This window comes from Lactuca serriola, chromosome 2 (genome assembly GCF_051521515.1).
Source record: "Lactuca serriola cultivar US96UC23 chromosome 2, Lser_US96UC23_V15, whole genome shotgun sequence".
NCBI classification, from domain to species: Eukaryota; Viridiplantae; Streptophyta; class Magnoliopsida; order Asterales; family Asteraceae; genus Lactuca; species Lactuca serriola.
This window is the reverse complement of record NC_136409.1, coordinates 215,585,082-215,603,167: the sequence shown is the minus strand read 5'-3', so window position 1 is coordinate 215,603,167 and position 18,086 is coordinate 215,585,082.

Below are 18,086 nucleotides of genomic sequence, written 5' to 3'. Positions count from 1 at the left end.
TACGCCGACCAACTTCTCGGCCGACGAACTCTCCCGTATCGCTATAAAATGGGTGCTCTTGGTCAATCGACCCACGACGATCCAAATAGTGTCGAAGCCCCTTTCCGTCCTCGATAGCTTGGTGATAAAATCCATCGTGATATGCTCTCACTTCCATATGGGAACCTCTAGAGGTTGCAGCTTGCCATGTGGCCTCTTATGCTCGACCTTGACCATCCTGCAGGTCAAGCACCTCTCGACATACCATGCAATCTCTTTCTTCATGCACGACCACCAGTAGTTAAGTCTCAGATCTCAGTACGTCATGGTGGCCCCCGGGTGAATAGAGAAGTGAGACTTATGAGCCTCCTCCAGTACAATCTGTCTAACCCCACCATACATCGGAACCCATATCCGACCATAACGGGTCAATAATATGTGACTATCCTGCACAAATCAGGTGTTCTCGCCTTGATCCTCTCAAGCTTCCAGTTCTCCTGTCGCATACCCTCGACCTGAGCTTCCCCAATCAAGCTCACGAGTGGAGAATCCATAGATATCCTCATACATGCAGCTGGAACATAAGATCCAACCGACTTGTGGCTCAGGGCGTCTGCAACCACATTCGCTTTACCTAGATGGTAAAGGATATCGTATTCATAATCCTTGACTACGTCCATCCACCTGCACTGGCTCATGTTCAGGTTCGACTGATCCATGATGTGTCTCAGACTCTTGTGGTCTGTGTATATGGTACAATGGACCCCATAGAGATAATGTCTCTAAATCCTAAGAGCAAATACCACCGCTCCCAACTCCAGATCGTGTGTGGGATATCTCATCTCATGCGGCTTCAACTACTATGATGCATAAGCTATCACCCGTCCTCTCTGTATAAGCACTGCTCCCAATCCGGCGATCGATACATCACAGAACACCACGAAATCCTCAACTCCCTCAGGGAGTGCCAAAATTGGCACCTCGCAGAGCCGCTGTCGTAGAGTAGCAAATGCAATCTGCTGCTCAGGTCCCCACCGGAAATCCACCCCCTTCCTTGTTAGACGAGTGAGCGGTACTGCAATCTTGGAGAAATCATATTTGAATCTCCGATAGTACCCTGCCAATCCCAATAAGCTCCTGATATTCGAGGGAGATTTTGGAACCTCCCACTGGATAACCGCCTCGATATTGGCCGGGTCAACCAAAATCCCCTCCTGGTTAATGAGGTGCCCAAGGAACCTAACCTCTCGTAACTAAAACTCACACTTCGATAACTTGGCATCCAACCGTTCTCGCCTTAAAACTCCCAATAGCTCACGGAAATGCTCCTTATGTTGCTCTCTAGTGTTGGTGTACACCAATATGTCATCTATAAACATGATGACCGAGTAATCGAGCATCGATCTGCATACCCAATTCATCAGGTCCATAAATATTGTCGGCGCATTGGTGAGCCCAAACAACATCACCACGAACTCGTAATGTCCACAACGAGTCCGGAACGCGGTCTTCTCCACGTCCTCCTCCCTAACCATGACCTGATGGTATCCGGACCTCAGGTCTATCTTGGAGAACCAAGATGCTCCCTGCAACTGATCGAAAAGATCATCTATCTTCGGTAGTGGATAACGATTCTTCACCGTTAACCTGTTCAACTCTCGGTATTCAATGCACATCTAGTGTGAATCATCATTCTTCCCAACGAAGAGAATCGACACTCCCCAACGGAGAACTGCTTTGACGGATGAACTGCTTGCCCAACAGTTCCTGCAGCTGAGTTTACAACTCTTGCATCTCAGGTGGTGCCAATCGGTATGGAGCCTTGGCGGTAGGGGCCACACGTGGTACTAGGTCGATCCTGAACTCAACTTGGTACTATGGAGGCACTTCAGGCAACTCCTCCGGAAACACATTGATGAACTCTTTGACAACTGGAACATTCGAAACCGAAACCTGATCCCTGACCCACATATCCTCTATATACACCAAATAACTCGCATAGTAATGCTGAATATACTGTCGAGCCCTGATAGCTGAGCAAAACCTTGAACCCAATTGGTGCCCTTGCCGTAGATAATCAGTTCTCCCGCACTTGGGGTTCAAACTACCACCCGTTGACCCTCGCAGTCGATCATGGCACCAAAGTGACTCAACCATTCCATACCCACAATCACACATACATCCCCCATGGGAACCGGAATCAAGTCTATCAGGAAGGATACCCCAAAGATCTCCAGAACCCAACCCCGATAGACTGAAGAAGTAGAAATCTTGTGTTCATTGGCGATACAGACTCACAACGGACACTCAAGCTCTCCTACAGGAAAATCGAACTCCTTACTGAATGATCGAGAGACAAATGACTGACTCGCACCGGAGTCAAATAATACCAACGCATGTAAGGAGTTCACTAAAAATGTACCCAACATAGTTACAAACACATAAGCATAAAACATATATAATGAATAAGAAAAAGAATAGAAACATACCAGCCACCACATCCAGTGTTGTCTTGGCCTCCTTGGCTGTTAGCTGAAAGGTGCGTCCCCGAGCCCTTGGGTGCTCTGCTCTACCCTGACTCCTATCAGTAATCCTTAGTGTATCCAACGTTGGAGCCTACACCGGCCTCGCAGCGAGCAATGGACAGTTGGTCTTCACGTGACCAACCTGATCATAGTGATAGCAGATCCTCATATCCTGAACTGGGGTTGGCTAGCGGCAATACCTCGGATAGTGCCCCTTCTTGCTACATTTGCGGCACACACTAAACGATGGGTTTTAGGTAAAACAAATAAACTAGAAAACAATTCCTAAGTTCACATGCAACCTACTTTGGATCTATGTTTTAACTATTAAACATACAACTTTGAATAGAAAAACAAGAACCCTAGAGGAGAGAGGCTAATTTCAAAATTAACAAACTAGGGTTTAAGATTTACATACCTTTCAATTGTTATAGTAAACAATTAATAATCCTCTTGATCTTGATCTTGATCTTCTTGGAAGCTTAGCACCACAAATGTAATGCCTCTAATGGAATCACACCCAAGAACTAGCAAGAAGGAAACTAAAAGGAGAGAGAGGGAGGGAGTATTCAATTCTCGGCCTAGGGTTTCTTCAAAAGAAGGAGTGCCCAAAATGTGAGCCAGGAGGCTCCTTATATGTGACAACCCGATATTTCAACTCTATGTAATGACCTAAAAAGTCGAGTATTGTAACCACTTTTGATATAATGAAATTAACTTCGAAAATAAAAAGTCCAAAAAGTCTCTAAAATAATTACCTACTATGTTTGATGTCATTAAACCGTGATCATACGTAAAAAGAACGCCCAAATCTGACTTCGTATGATAAAGTTATGATTTTTCCAAGTTCAGCTTAGCGGCAGTCAGCGAAAAACTCGAAACGAAGATCGAGCGACTGTTTGCCGGAATGACCAAAACGAGAATCGAAGGTCTCGACAATGGTATTTCAGCGGTAAAAAATTCTGGCAAAATCGGACGTCAGACGAAGAAGTTATGAATTTCTATCGAAATTTTCTTACCGCGACCTTTTAAAACTAAATAATAAAAATAATTTCAAAATTTGCCGACGGAATCTAAACGAAAGTTGTAGAGCGTACTCTCACCTACGCGTGGATATAAAGAACGTCGAAAACGGAGTTCGTATGAAGAGGATATGAATTTTAGAAGTTTATTAAATAAATAAAATATAAATTTTATTATTAAAACTCGGTATTATCCGAAGGAAGAGTCAGCAAGTCTATCCGAGTTACGCCCAACGTACTCGAGGCCTAGGCCTCGGATCGTCCACGTCGCGCTCTATGCGAGCCTATGTCTAGTCCCATCCGGAGTCCGAAGCAGTCGAGGATGCGCTCATGCGTGACGCACGAGTACGCCCAGCGTACGGAGGCGGTTCCCAACCCCTATAAAAGGGATGCGAGGGTTCCGAAGAAAGAGCTCCATTTCTCCCAACTTTCTTGCGTTCTTGCCTCGTTTTCCGTGCCCGTGCTAACCCGAAGCCCCAGTCACTTTGCTCAAGTCCCGAAGGTCGTTTGGGCTCCCGAGATTCCCGAGAATCCCGAGAAAATTTGCTTTCTCGAGTCGAAGTTCTGCTCGGTTTTCATCTCGCCTCTTTCCGATTTTTCAAGTGAGTTCATACCCCTTAATTAACCTTTTAAATATTCGATAGATGCTTTTATATGCTTTCAAGGGGGGAATACAAGTAAAACACACGATTATTATCGTGTGTTATATAAAGTTTCACTTTACACTATTTATCAATAGAATCATATGTGATTTATAACCTTTATAGGAAAACTTTCGTATGCAAAATATATCACGATAACATTATATCTTTTGAAATGAAAAATGTTGTTATATATGTATAAATCAAACACTCTGCTTAGACTGCATGTATATGTGTCCAACTTAGACACTATAAAAATTTATACTTTCATAACAAGTGATTCATTTTCTAGGGATTTCTTAAAAAACGAGACACACTTTTAGACAACTATAATAGGTATAGTTTTACGAGAACATTACTAACTTTTTGTAACGCCTGTGTTTCCAGGCTTGTCATTTTTAGCAATGTAATAGTCTAGGTTAACCTTTGTAACCCGTTTTGAAATAATAAGATTTTGTTATTTGAGTATTATGTGTTTTGTGCTTAATTGCTTAATTATGTGGTTTGATTAATTAAGAATAAAAATAAGCGTCAAAATTTAAGTGTAAAATAAACTTAATATCTTTGGATAATGTTGTAGTAGTTGAAACGAGGTTTCCGAATATATATAGAACGCCCAAATCTGACTTCGTATGAGGAAGTTATGATTTATCGAAGTTTCGGCTTAGCGGTGTGCAGCCTGTTTTACTCGATTTGAGATCGAGGAGTTTTTAGCCGAAGCAATCTAAATGAGAATCGAAGATCTCATTGTTGGTATCGAAGCGATAAAAAGTTAGGCGAGAACGGACGTCAAACGAAGAAGTTATGAATTTATAACGAAGTTTTTCTGTCGCGGCCTATTAAAAATAAATAATAAAAATAAATTCGAAATTAGCCGACGGAGTCTAAACGAAAGTTGTAGAGCGTAGTCTCACCTTCGCGTGGATATAAAGAACGTCGAAAACGGAGTTCGTATGAAGAAGATATGAATTTCCGAAGTTTATTAATTATTTTGTATTTAAATTTAAATGGAAATTCGGAGGCATTATCCGAAGGCGAGTCACCGGTCCGATCCGACGTACGCCCTACGTACTCCGAAGAGTGTCGACATTTCGGATGACGCATGCAGTGACGATTTCGGAAGCAGTACGCGCTGCGTACTGCAGTACGCCCAGCGTACTCCGAGGCTCCAGCCTCCTATAAATAGGATCCGAAGGCAGCCGAGTCTTTTGCCAATTTCTTCTCTTCTCTCTCCCATTTTGCATCGTTTTGCGTGCCAGAAATATCCCGAAGCCCCGGTATCATTCTCAAGCCCCGAGGCAAGTCCCGAGATCCCAAAGATCCCGAGAAGTGCGGTTCCCGAGCCAAAGCTCTGCCCGCGAGAAGTTCGATTTTTGTGAAGATCTTCCAGATCTGCTGAGGATTACTACTTCTGCAAGTCGTAGTACTGTCCGATCATCTTCTGATCAATTGAGTGTATACTACCTTTCATAAACATGATAATAATACAAGTTTGGTTCGAGTGTATTAAGTATATTGTTGTTTATAAGTGTGAGTGTGTAGTTACCTTCTTCCAAATACAATAATATGAAGTAGTTTAAATAAAATACGTGCTATGTGTATATATTTGGTTGTGTTATGTGTGAAGGTGTATTCACTATCTTCTATCTCATAGATATGATTTATTCTCTATGAGATATGTGCTATGTGTGTGTGTGCCTCATCTGTTATGTAGATTATGTGTTGATTAAAGCATGCTATATAGGTTTTCAAAACTATGTATAAAAATGTATATTTTATCTACTAATATGTTGGGTAGAACATGGGTAGATAGTTGGTGTGTAATAAACAGATGAGAGGCCTCGTTGTTGTTTGATTAAGTCATCTAGCGGAGTTTAGATGACGACCACTGGCTATTCTAGACAGTCATGTGGAAACATTAACAGGTTCGCCACCTGTCGGTGTTAATGAACTCGGGTGTTCATTTGCTGTACTCCATCCCCCTCATGGTTGCCTTATTTGACTTATATTGCTGAGGTACCCCCGAAGCATGTGTTGTCGCCCCGATGAAATATTCTTAGACTAGGTCCCTTGTGTTAGTTGTTTTAGGGACATAAAGTGAGAATAACGGGAATGGGTAATTGGGTTATTGTTGGTTGGTGCAAATTAAATATGATTATTTATTGTGGGTTGAAAACCCTATATGCTCACCAGGCTCCCAAGCCCGACCCACTCAGTTTTAATTGTATTACAGGAAGTGGCGCGAGGGCATGAGATGGATGAACCATCAGTTGTTTTGATTGCAAGTCTGTATATGTTCATATTTGTTGAATGACTTGTAATGTATTCATTTATGCTTATTGGTCTGTATCGGAACATGACACCCCGAGTTTTGATTATAATGAAAATACATTTCTTTTATGAAATGCTTTGGTAAACATTGTTTTATCATGTTTTGTTTTTGGGAACAAATTCCGCAACTCTTTCAAATCAAAAGGATTTACTCTGAAAATATTTTAAAAGCATAAATGAAAATCGGTCTTTTCTGGCCGAGATTTTGGGGATGTCACAGTTGGTATCAGAGCATTAGTTTAAGCGAACTAGGAATTTGTAGGATTTTTAGACTTAAACTTAGAATGCTAAGTGAAATTTTGAGATGTGTGTCTGTTGTGTTTTAGACACGAGCACTAGTTTATTTTAGGAAAGTTGCCTAAAATGCTTTATGTGCTAAATGTTAGATGTTGCCATATATGATATTATTTGTTCGGATTATGGTCTGTTGCCGACCGGATCTAGAAACTTTATGTGTGTAGGATTCTAAGCGTGCGTTTACGATATTAGAACTAGCATGTAAACGTTTCGGAGTGATAAGGACGATTTGATTATCTACCATGATTGAGGATCTAATTTCACCTTATTCGGTGTGTAGATCAAAATGGTGAGAACCAGAAGTGAAGTTGGAAATGCTGACGAAAACAGGAATCAACCACCAGTGATTGAACAAGTACCTGTCGTAGCAGCAACACCTGGGCCAATAACCATGGCTGGTGTGCAAATGATGATTCAGACGATGTTGGATCGTCAAATGGACGAAACTAGACGGTTGCTTCAACAGAATCGTGAAGAACTGTCAATTCGTGTGGAGGAGCCTGAATTAAATGAAGGGCACTCGGAAGGAGGAAACTTTAGTGGGTCTATTGGTCAAGCCAACCCACCAATAGTTAGGCAAGTTAACCATGATGGAAGGAATGATGGAATGGGATGCAAGTACAAGGATTTTCTAACTTGCAAACCATCGACCTTCAATGGAAAGGAGGATCCGATTGGGGTTATGGATTGGATCTCCGAAATGGAGTTAGCCTTTATGACATGTGGCTGCAGAGGCAAGTTGCAGACTATCTATGTCGTGCGACAATTCCGAGGTGGAGCCGTTCGTTAGTGGAACACGCTAGGGAAGACTTTGAGCCCTAATGAGCCACTGCAATTGTCATGGGTAGAGTTCTTGGTGCAGTTCAAGCGCAAGTTTTGTTCGGCTCAAAATTTGTTGGAGTTGGAGAACAAGTTCCTGACATTGACGAAAGGCAGCATGTCAGTTGATGAATACACCAATAGCTTCACCGATAAGATGGATTTTGCCTTGCGTATCGTTCCAGATGAGCTGACAAAGGTGGATCGGTATGCAAAGGGACTCCCATGGGAGTACGAGGTGCCAGTACGTCAGACACTTACTCTAGAGGCAGTTATCTGGGCTGCCAAGTCTGTTGAGAGCATGATTAAGGGGAGAACCACCGTCAAGATTGAGGTTGGTGAGAAAAGAAAGTTTGAGGGAACATTTGGTTCCGGTAAAAGAAGCAAATTTTCGAAATCTGATTCGAAAATGTTTGGAGGAAAAGGAGGTGAAGCGAAGTGGTGTGATAAGTGTAAGAAAAAGCACTTTGGGAAATGTAGCGAGGATGTGACCTGCTACAAGTGTGGAAATGTTGGACATTTTGCCAATGAATGCCCGAACAACAAAAGGATGTGTTTTGGTTGCAATGAAGAGGGGCATATTTTGAAAGACTGTCCGAAGAAGAAGGAGGCAGCTAGGCCCAACATTCCACCAAAGCCGAAGGCGAGAGCCTTCCAGATGACACTCGAAGCTGCGAAAGATGAAGCTGATGTCGCTTCAGGTACCTTTCTCGTAAACGAATTACCTGCTCAAATTTTGTTTGATTCTGGAGCCAACTACTCCTTTATTTCGCATGAGTTTGGTAGAAAGCTAGCTTTGCCTATTGATAGACTAGATAATGCTTTATTAGTCGAAGTAGCTAGTGGCAAGTTTGTACCTGTTAGCCATCGTATGAAAGACATCTTAATCGACCTTAATGGGAATAAGTTTCACGAGGAATTATTGCCTATCGAACTAAATGGTTTCGACATCGTGTTGGGAATGGATTGGCTTAGCGCCAATGATGCCGAAATTTTGTGCAAGAAGAAGATAGTTAAAGTAAACCCGCCTGGGAAAGATTCGTTTATGGTGTATGGGGACAAACGCAGAGTGAATTCTGGAATCATTTCTCTAATGAAAGCCAGAAAGTGTTTGACCAAGGGATGTACATCATATTTAGCATTCGTGATTGATGCTAAGAAAGAAAAGAAGGTGATGCGGAGCATTCCAGTGGTGTGTGATTATCCGGAAGTATTTCCCGAAGATCTTCCTGGATTGCCACCTGATAGACAAGTGGAGTTCAGAATAGACTTGTTACCAGGAACCACGCCAATAGCAAAAGCACCTTACCGATTAGCACCGACGGAGATGAAGGAGCTAATGATGCAACTTCAGGAGTTATTGGACAAAGGTTTCATTAGACCTAGTTCATCGCCCTGGGGAGCTCCGGTGTTGTTCGTGAAGAAGAAAGATGGAAGTATGAGAATGTGCATCGATTACAGAGAGCTGAACAAGGCAACAATAAAGAATAGATATCCGTTGCCGAGGATTGATGACCTGTTTGATCAATTGCAAGGTTCGAGCTATTTCTCGAAGATCGATCTGAGGTCAGGATATCATCAGCTGAAAGTAAGAGAGCAAGATATCGAGAAGACTGCATTCAGAACTAGATATGGACACTACGAGTTCTTGGTTATGTCGTTTGGACTAACCAATGCTCCTGCACCGTTCATGGATTTGATGAATAGGGTTTGTAATCCGTTCCTTGATAAATCTGTGATAGTGTTCATAGACGACATTCTGATTTACTCGAAAAGCCAGGAGGAGCATGGCAGACACTTGCGAGAAGTGTTAGAAGTTTTGAAGCAGGAGAAGCTGTATGCAAAGTTCTCCAAATGTGATTTTTGGATTCGTGAAGTCCAATTCTTGGGTCACGTGGTCAACCAAGAAGGGATAATGGTTGATCCAGCGAAGATCGAAGCTGTGATGAAGTGGGAACAACTGAAAAGTCCCACGGAGGTTCGCAGCTTTTTAGGATTAGCCGGATATTACCGAAGGTTTATCCAAGGCTTTTCTTCGATCGCTATTCCATTGACAGCTTTGACCCACAAAGGAGCTACTTATGCTTGGAGTGATAAGCATAAAGAAGCATTCGAGAAGTTAAAGAAGAAGCTATGCGAGGCACCGATACTTTCTCTACCCGATGGAGTTGAAGACTTTGCTGTTTATAGCGATGCGTCTGGGGTTGGATTGGGTTGTGTTTTGACCCAAAGAGAAAAGGTGATAGCATATGCGTCTCGACAGCTGAAAGAGCATGAAAAGAATTACCCGACTCATGATTTGGAGTTGGCAGCGGTAGTTTTCGCTCTGAAAATATGGAGGCATTACCTCTATGGCACGAAGTGCAAACTTTTTACTGATCATAAGAGTCTCCAATATCTCTTTAATCAGAAGGAATTGAATATGAGGCAACGACGCTGGCTAGAATTACTTAAAGACTACGACTGTGAGATACTTTACCACCCCGGTAAAGCTAATGTTGTTGCTGATGCTCTCAGTCAGAAGGTCAATCTTGAAAGGAAAAGGCCAAGAGCGTTGAGAATTGAAGTTGTCTCGACCATTGTGGAAAGTATAAAGAAAGCTCAAGAGGAAGCTTCTGAAAAGAATGACCGAAAGGAGGAATGTTTGGGCAAAACGTTGGTGTTTGGTACAAACGGTCATGGACTGAAGGTATTCCAAGATCGTATTTGGGTACCTAAGTCAGGAGGAATTAGGGATCTTCTGATGGAAGAAGCTCACAAAACCATGTACTCAATTCATCCTGGTAGCACTAAAATGTATAGGGACCTGAAACCCTACTACTGGTGGCCGACGATGAAGCTTGATGTTGCAAAGTATGTGGCTGAGTGTGTGACTTGTGCGAGAGTCAAGACACAACATCAGAAACTTTACGGGAGTTTAGAACCATTGCCTGTGCCTATGGGTAAGTGGGAAGACATTGCTATGGGTTCGCCACCTGTAGGTGTTAATGAACTCGGGTGTTCATTTGCTGTACTCCATCCCCCTCATGGTTGCCTTATTTGACTTATATTGCTGAGGTACCCCCGAAGCATGTGTTGTCGCCCCGATGAAATATTCTTAGACTAGGTCCCTTGTGTTAGCTGTTTTAGGGACATAAAGTGAGAATAACGGGAATGGGTAATTGGGTTATTGTTGGTTGGTGAAAATTAAATATGATTATTTATTTTGGGTTGAAAACCCTATATGCTCACCAGGCTCCCAAGCCTGACCCACTCAGTTTTAATTGTATTACAGGAAGTGGCGCGAGGGCATGAGATGGATGAACCATCAGTTGTTTTGATTGCAAGTCGGTATATGTTTATATTTGTTGAATGACTTGTAATGTATTCGTTTATGCTTATTGGTCTGTATCGGAACATGACACCCCGAGTTTTGATTATAATGAAAATACATTTCTTTTATGAAATGCTTTGGTAAACATTGTTTTATCATGTTTTGTTTTTGGGAACAAATTCCGCAACTCTTTCAAATCAAAAGGATTTACTCTGAAAATATTTTAAAAGCATAAATGAAAATCGGTCTTTTCTGGCCGAGATTTTGGGGATGTCACACTTTTACATACTAGAAATACGATTTTCAAGAAGTCACTTTCACATACAAGAACAAACGAACATTTTAACATGTAAATTTGTTTTTATACTAAGTTTTGTGAGACATTAACTTCACGTACGTTCGAGTACACATTTCAAGTCCTGTATTATATACCAAAATCCCTTGGAGGGGGAGCCTGGTGTTTGTGTGTAGATCTATACGGGCTTGACAACCCCGCGCCCTGACTGTTAGCTACAGTACACCATTTGGGGTGACAATTGTCAGAACATTCCAACGCCTGAAGAATGTTGTGTATAGGCAATCTGAGTCAATAGCATGGTTATAAAACTCACATGGGGGTATTAAAAATACATTGATTTACAGGGTTTTTCAGACGTATTGGAAATTTTATACGTACATACATTTTCTAGAAACAAACATTGGTCTTGAAAGAAGGCTACATTTATGCTAGTAGAAAATATAGGATTTTCTAGGAACAAACAAACAAGAACAAAACATTTCATTTCATACAAACATTGTCATTTAATACTTATGAAACTCACCAGCTTAAATGCTGATCTACTCTTTCAAAACTACTTGTATGTCCCAGGGATACAGTAATTACAAGTAACAAACAGCTTTTGAAGAAGGGACGCTGCGACGCCAGTTTAAATTCATATTTTGGCATCATATTGTAATTGGTTTTGAACATGTACCTTTTAACAATGTAAACTTTCAATTATATATATGATGGTTGTATTGCTTTCTTTACTATGTATTCATTTGTTGCGTTACCACATGAAGTCATCCGCCCCCGAACGTTTCCACCGTTCTGGTTTGGGGGTGTGACAGATTGGTATCAAAGCAATGTTTATAGTGAACTAAGTATATCGAACCACATAAGATGTACAAGCTATAAATGCTTAAGGGACTAATACTCTCTGATAAAACATTTTCTTGTTTTACGCCTAAGCCGCGTTTCGTTTAACTTAAATTATTATTTCAATTAAGTACAAATACATGCATACAACAACTTGTTTTCATGATCATAACTATACAAGAAGTATTTAGACAAGTTGGACACTATGATTAAGACTCGATATATGTAATCAGATTTGGGACAAATATAGCATGATCAACTATATTTGTCCGAGATCGGACCAATGTATATTGAGGAATGCTCGTAGTGAGCAACAAGTCAAAACTTATCAAAACATCACGAGAATCAAACACACAAATTTAAATACTATAGGAGTAGTTATAATTAGAATACCTTAACATACATGCTTTGTCTTACATGTTCCAAACATTATTTGATTCTTATAACCCTATTCTCGTACAGTCAAATGGCTGGATTTCACCACCCCGGTGACCCCAACTATCCCAACCAAGGCAACGGGGGATGGATCGAAGACGATCCCGAGGAGGACGAAGAACCCATTGAATTGGACGAAGAGGATGACTCCGGTACCGACTCAGAGCCGGAAGTGATCAATCCACCACCCGCACAACCTCCCACCTTCGTAAGGAACTTTCAAGGACCGACTCCCGTTTGGGGAAGTCACCTACACCATTGGAGCCAGCAACAAAGTCTACACCCTCCCCACGGCATGTGCCGAGACTTCTACGATGTCCGCGACGGAGGTTCAGCCGATCGGGCACTCCCAGTCATGGTGGGCAAACTAGCCAACCAGTCCTACCAATCCGAAGTTCAAGCTAGCCGGATTCGGGAAGTCAACGTGGAAGTACAGGTTCGCACTTCCGACATCCGTAGGCTGGACAGAGCTCAGGACAATGCCCAACTCCAAACTGAGGCATTCCAAGCACAAATGATTGCAGTCCTCGTCGAATTGAGGGAATAACAAGCCGCCTTAGATAGGCGTCTTATGGAATCGAAGCAATCGGATGCGGAGTCAAGCTCCAAGCGCAACCTACGTCGCAAGTAGTGCTTGCCAAAATTTCAAATTTTGTTATAACTTAGGACCTCGGCTAAAAGTTTTTATTTTTCCTTAAACTTTGTAACCGGAGACCCTTATAGGGGTCAAATTTCCGTGATCGTTGTATCAACTATTATATTAATATAAGTGGCACTATTATTACTACGTTGAGTATTTTGTTCGATCCTTAAAATGTGATGAAAAACCATATGCTTGTTTCGTATTCCAGGCTTACAAATAACTTTCATTCTTCAATCTTTGAGACTCATACTATCATCTGTTGTTGAACTATAGCAATTTAGTTCATGAGACATATTCATTTTCTATGGAATTCTTATCTTTGCCTTTTCAACCTATAGTTGAAGGATGCCTCTGCGTAGAAATCCGAGACGAAACAACGGTGGGGAAGCACCTCTACCACCACCACCTCCACCTCCTCAATTTGATGCTGTCATGTTCCAAGCAGCAGTCACCGTAGCTGTAGCAGCTGCCATGTCACAGATCAATAACCCGGTTACTACTGGCTCGGGAACTGGCACACATCCATCCAACCAGGGCAAGAGTCATAGGCAATCCCGAGAATGTACCTATAAGGACTTTACTAACGCCAAACCCCGGATGTTTAATGGAACTGGTGGTGTGATGACTCTGAGGCAGTGGATCGAAAGGACAGAATCAGTCTTTGAAATCTGCTCCTGTCCCGAACACAGCAAAGTCAAGTTTGCAACCTACACGCTTACCGATAGAGCTTTAACTTGGTGGAATGGCCACGTTAAGGTACTTACTCTGACAGTGGCAAATTCAATAAGCTGGGAGAGCTTAAAAACCATGCTGATGAGAGAGTACTGTCCACGAGGAGAAATTCAAAAACTCGAGCACGAACTCTAGACGCTCGGAATGATTGGTACCGACATATCAACTTATACCAACAGATTCTGTGATATGGCAATCCTTTTCCCGGATATGATTGCTCCTGAGAGCAAGAAAATAGAGAGATTCATTTGGGGACTGTCACCCCAAATTCAATCGAGCGTGTTAGCTTCAAATCCTGACACTTTTGAAAGTGCCAAAGAGCTGGCACAATCTCTCATTGATCACGGAAGTCATCAGAACTCGACAATTGCTACACCAGAACCACAAAAGGGAAACAACAACAACAATAACAGGAAGAGAGGATGGAGTAAAGGGAAGGGTGGGTCTTCCCAAGAATCCTCGAAGAAACAACAACTAGTTACAGTGAATGCTGCTACTGTACCTACTACCGTTCCTGCAAACCCCTACCCGACAAAGCCATATGCGGGTAACTTTCCTAAGTGCGCCAAATGCACTTACCACCACCATGGACCTTATCGGGAAATGCAGAGCTCCAACTGCAACAAAAAGGGACACACTGTCCGTTTCTGCAAAGACCCCATAAAGCCAACCACTCAAGTTCCCAATGTTGGTGTAGGCTGAGCTTGCTACGATTGTGGCGAGGTGGGCCACTACAAGAGAAACTGCCCAAAGGCAGCAAATACCGGCGGGGTGGGACGAGTGTTGACTATAGGCCACGAAGAAGCCGTAGCTGATCCTCCAGTAGTTGCTGGTACGTTTCTTCTCGATAATTCATATGCATGCATACTGTTTGATAGTGGAACGGAGAGAAGCTTCGTGAGTCAAAACTTTATTCACTTACTTAAACATAAACATAGCAAGTTAGAAAAATCATTCACTGTAGAGATGGAAAATGGAAAAACGGAAAACACTAACTGCATATACATGGACTGTACATTAACTTTAGACGGTCATTCTTTCCCAATCAACCTCATGCCGGTACAAATTAAAAGTTTCGACGTCATAGTCTGCATGGATTGGTTAAGTCTTCTTCGCGCCAACATCATGTGCTTTGAGAAAGCAGTTCGTCTTAGTCTTCCTAACGACGAAACGTTAGTGATTTACGGCGACAAATCAAGTACAAACCTTCACATCATTTCGTGCATCCAAGCTCGAAAGTGTTTACGAAAGGATTATCATGCATTTCTTGCACACATCGTCGATACGAGTCAGGAAGTAAAGGATATTAAGAGCATTCCAGTAGAACGCGACTTTCCCGATATCTTCTCAGAAGAACTACCGGGATTACCACCGCAACGCCAAGTCGAGTTCAGAATCGACTTAATTCCAGGGGCTACCCCAGTAGCAAAATCGCCTTATTGTCTGGCACCATCTGAGATGCAAGAACTTTCCAGCCAACTTAACGAACTCCACCAAAAGGGATTTATTAGACCAAGTTTCTCACCTTGGGGAGCACCGGTCTTGTTTGTAAAGAAGAAAGACGAATCGTTCCGCATGTGCATCGACTACAGAGAACTGAACAAACTTACAGTCAAAAATCGTTATCCTCTGCCCCACATTGACGACCTTTTTGATCAACTTCAGGGAGCAAACTACTTCTCGAAGATAGATCTACGATCCGGATATCACCAATTACGAGTACTCGAGGGGGATATTCCCAAGACAACCTTCTGAACCCGTTATGGACATTACGAATTTGTAGTGATGCCGTTCGGATTAACCAACGCACCAACAGTATTCATGGACTTAATGAATAGGGTGTTCCGTCTTTACTTGGATCAGTTCGTCATCGTCTTCATCGATGATATACTTATCTACTCCCGAAGTAAGGAAGAGCATAGTCAGCACTTACGAAAATTCTTAGAAACATTACGATCGGAGAAGCTCTATGCGAAGTTCTCTAAATGCAAATTTTGGATTCGAAGAGTCGAATTCTTAGGCCACGTTGTTAGCGAGAAGGGAATACACGTGGACCCCTCCAAAATTAAGGCCATTGAGAACTGGTCGGCACCAAAAACACCTACAGAGATTCGTCAATTTCTAGGTCTCGCTGGCTATTATCGCAGATTCATAAAGAACTTCTCTAGCATTGCGAAACCTCTCACTTCATTGACCCAGAAAGGTGTGGCCTTTGACTGGGAAGCAAAAAAGAGAAGGCGTTCCAAACTCTGAAATAGGCTTTGTGCACCGTGCCAATACTATCCCTCCCTGAAGGGATAGAAGATTTCGTAGTGTATTGCGATGCATCAAACCAAGGACTTGGTTGTGTTCTTATGCCAAGAGGGAAGGTTATTGCTTATGCCTCCCGTCAGCTTAAGACACACGAAGTAAACTATACAACACATGATCTTGAGTTAGGAGCAGTAATATTTGCTCTAAAGATCTGGAGACACTACTTGTATGGAACAAAGAGTACTATTTTCACCGATCACAAGAGCCTTCAACACATTTTCAATCAGAAGGAGCTCAACATGCGACAACGGCGATGGGTCGAGTTACTCAATGACTACGAATGTGAAATTCATTATCATCCTGGCAAGGCCAATGTGGTAGCTGACGCCCTCAGTTGAAAAGAATACACTGGTCGGAGAGTCAAGTCTCTGACTATGACTATCCATTCCCACTTATCCACCCAAATTAAGGAGGCTCAACTTGGAGCTTTGCAACCTGAAAATGTGGCGGGTGAATCCCTGAGAGGAATGGAGAAAAATCTAGAAATCAAGGGTGGCAGAGCATATTATCTCATGGACCATATCTGGACACCGAAACATAGTGGTTTCAGAGACGTGGTCATGGCCGAAGCACACAATACGAGATATTCCGTCCACCCAGGTTCAGATAAAATGTATCTGGATCTTAAGAAACTGTACTGGTAGCCTAACATGAAAGCATAAATTTCTACCTTCGTAAGTAAATGCCTTACTTGCGCTAAGGTTAAGGTCGAGTATCAGAAACCGTCAGGATTACTGCAACAGCCGGAGATACCGGAATGGAAATAGGAACGGATTACTATGGATTTCGTAACCAAGTTGCCCAAGACGACGGGTGGACTCGATACCATATAGGACTTCTAATCGAACACATCAATTTAGTCCTGAGATAAGTGATCACATGACCCTTCGTTCTACTAGATATCCCTAGACATAAGACATGGAATACAATCAATCTCTTTGTCCAAAATCTATGTTTCCCAATTTCTGATTTGTGATGATATAGGACTTCTAATCGAACACATCAATTTAGTCCAGGCTGGGCCTAGCACAAAAGTCAACACCAAATCATCGAGGGCCCACATATATCGCTTTTCCCATTAGGGCAAAAGGAACAAATAAACATTGACTCACATGCTTGTATCTTTTACTCATCAAACCATACATGACAATACGTTTTATAACACCAAGTTACTGATGCATTTTCGTATCACCAATGTATAGCCGACTTGCAAATTACAACTCACATATCTTTATTTCAAGATCATAGATATTATCGTCTTAGTATTACTCGTGATGAATTCCATGAAGTAATACTCCGAGCGTTGGTTTATCCAATACTCAAATCTGACTCTCTGACTACTCATGAACATTGCAACAATTCTATTGCTATGTCTATCCTTAGATAATCTGCAATCCAATTCATGACAGTCTTAATTCACTACTTACTTCCAAAAGTACGAGCGACTGTGGAGTTTGAACAATCATATTATTTGGGAAGTAAAACATGCAAAATATGAAACACAATAATAATCGAATCCAATATGGCCCCAAACTTTTGAGTGTAAATAAAACTCCTTTTCTTTAGTCACCATATTAATTACACATTATTCATTGTATAATGTTTCGAGTAATCAACCTATCACTTGAATTATAACAATAATTGTCCCATGCTCCAAGCATGCACACTTTGTTTCCCATGGTCCTTACTTTGTGAAATAGATCAATTGAAAAACTTTTTCCAATAATGCTCATTTCACAATTTCCAATCCTTTTTATTAGTGTTAGAACACAAGGTTCTTGCTACTACTAGAATATGCTAGATTCTAACATTTTATGCAACGATCCTTTTGCAAAGTCATAGCACAAAAGTCACCAAGACTTGGCCAATGAAATTACAAAGTACTCTATTGGAAATTT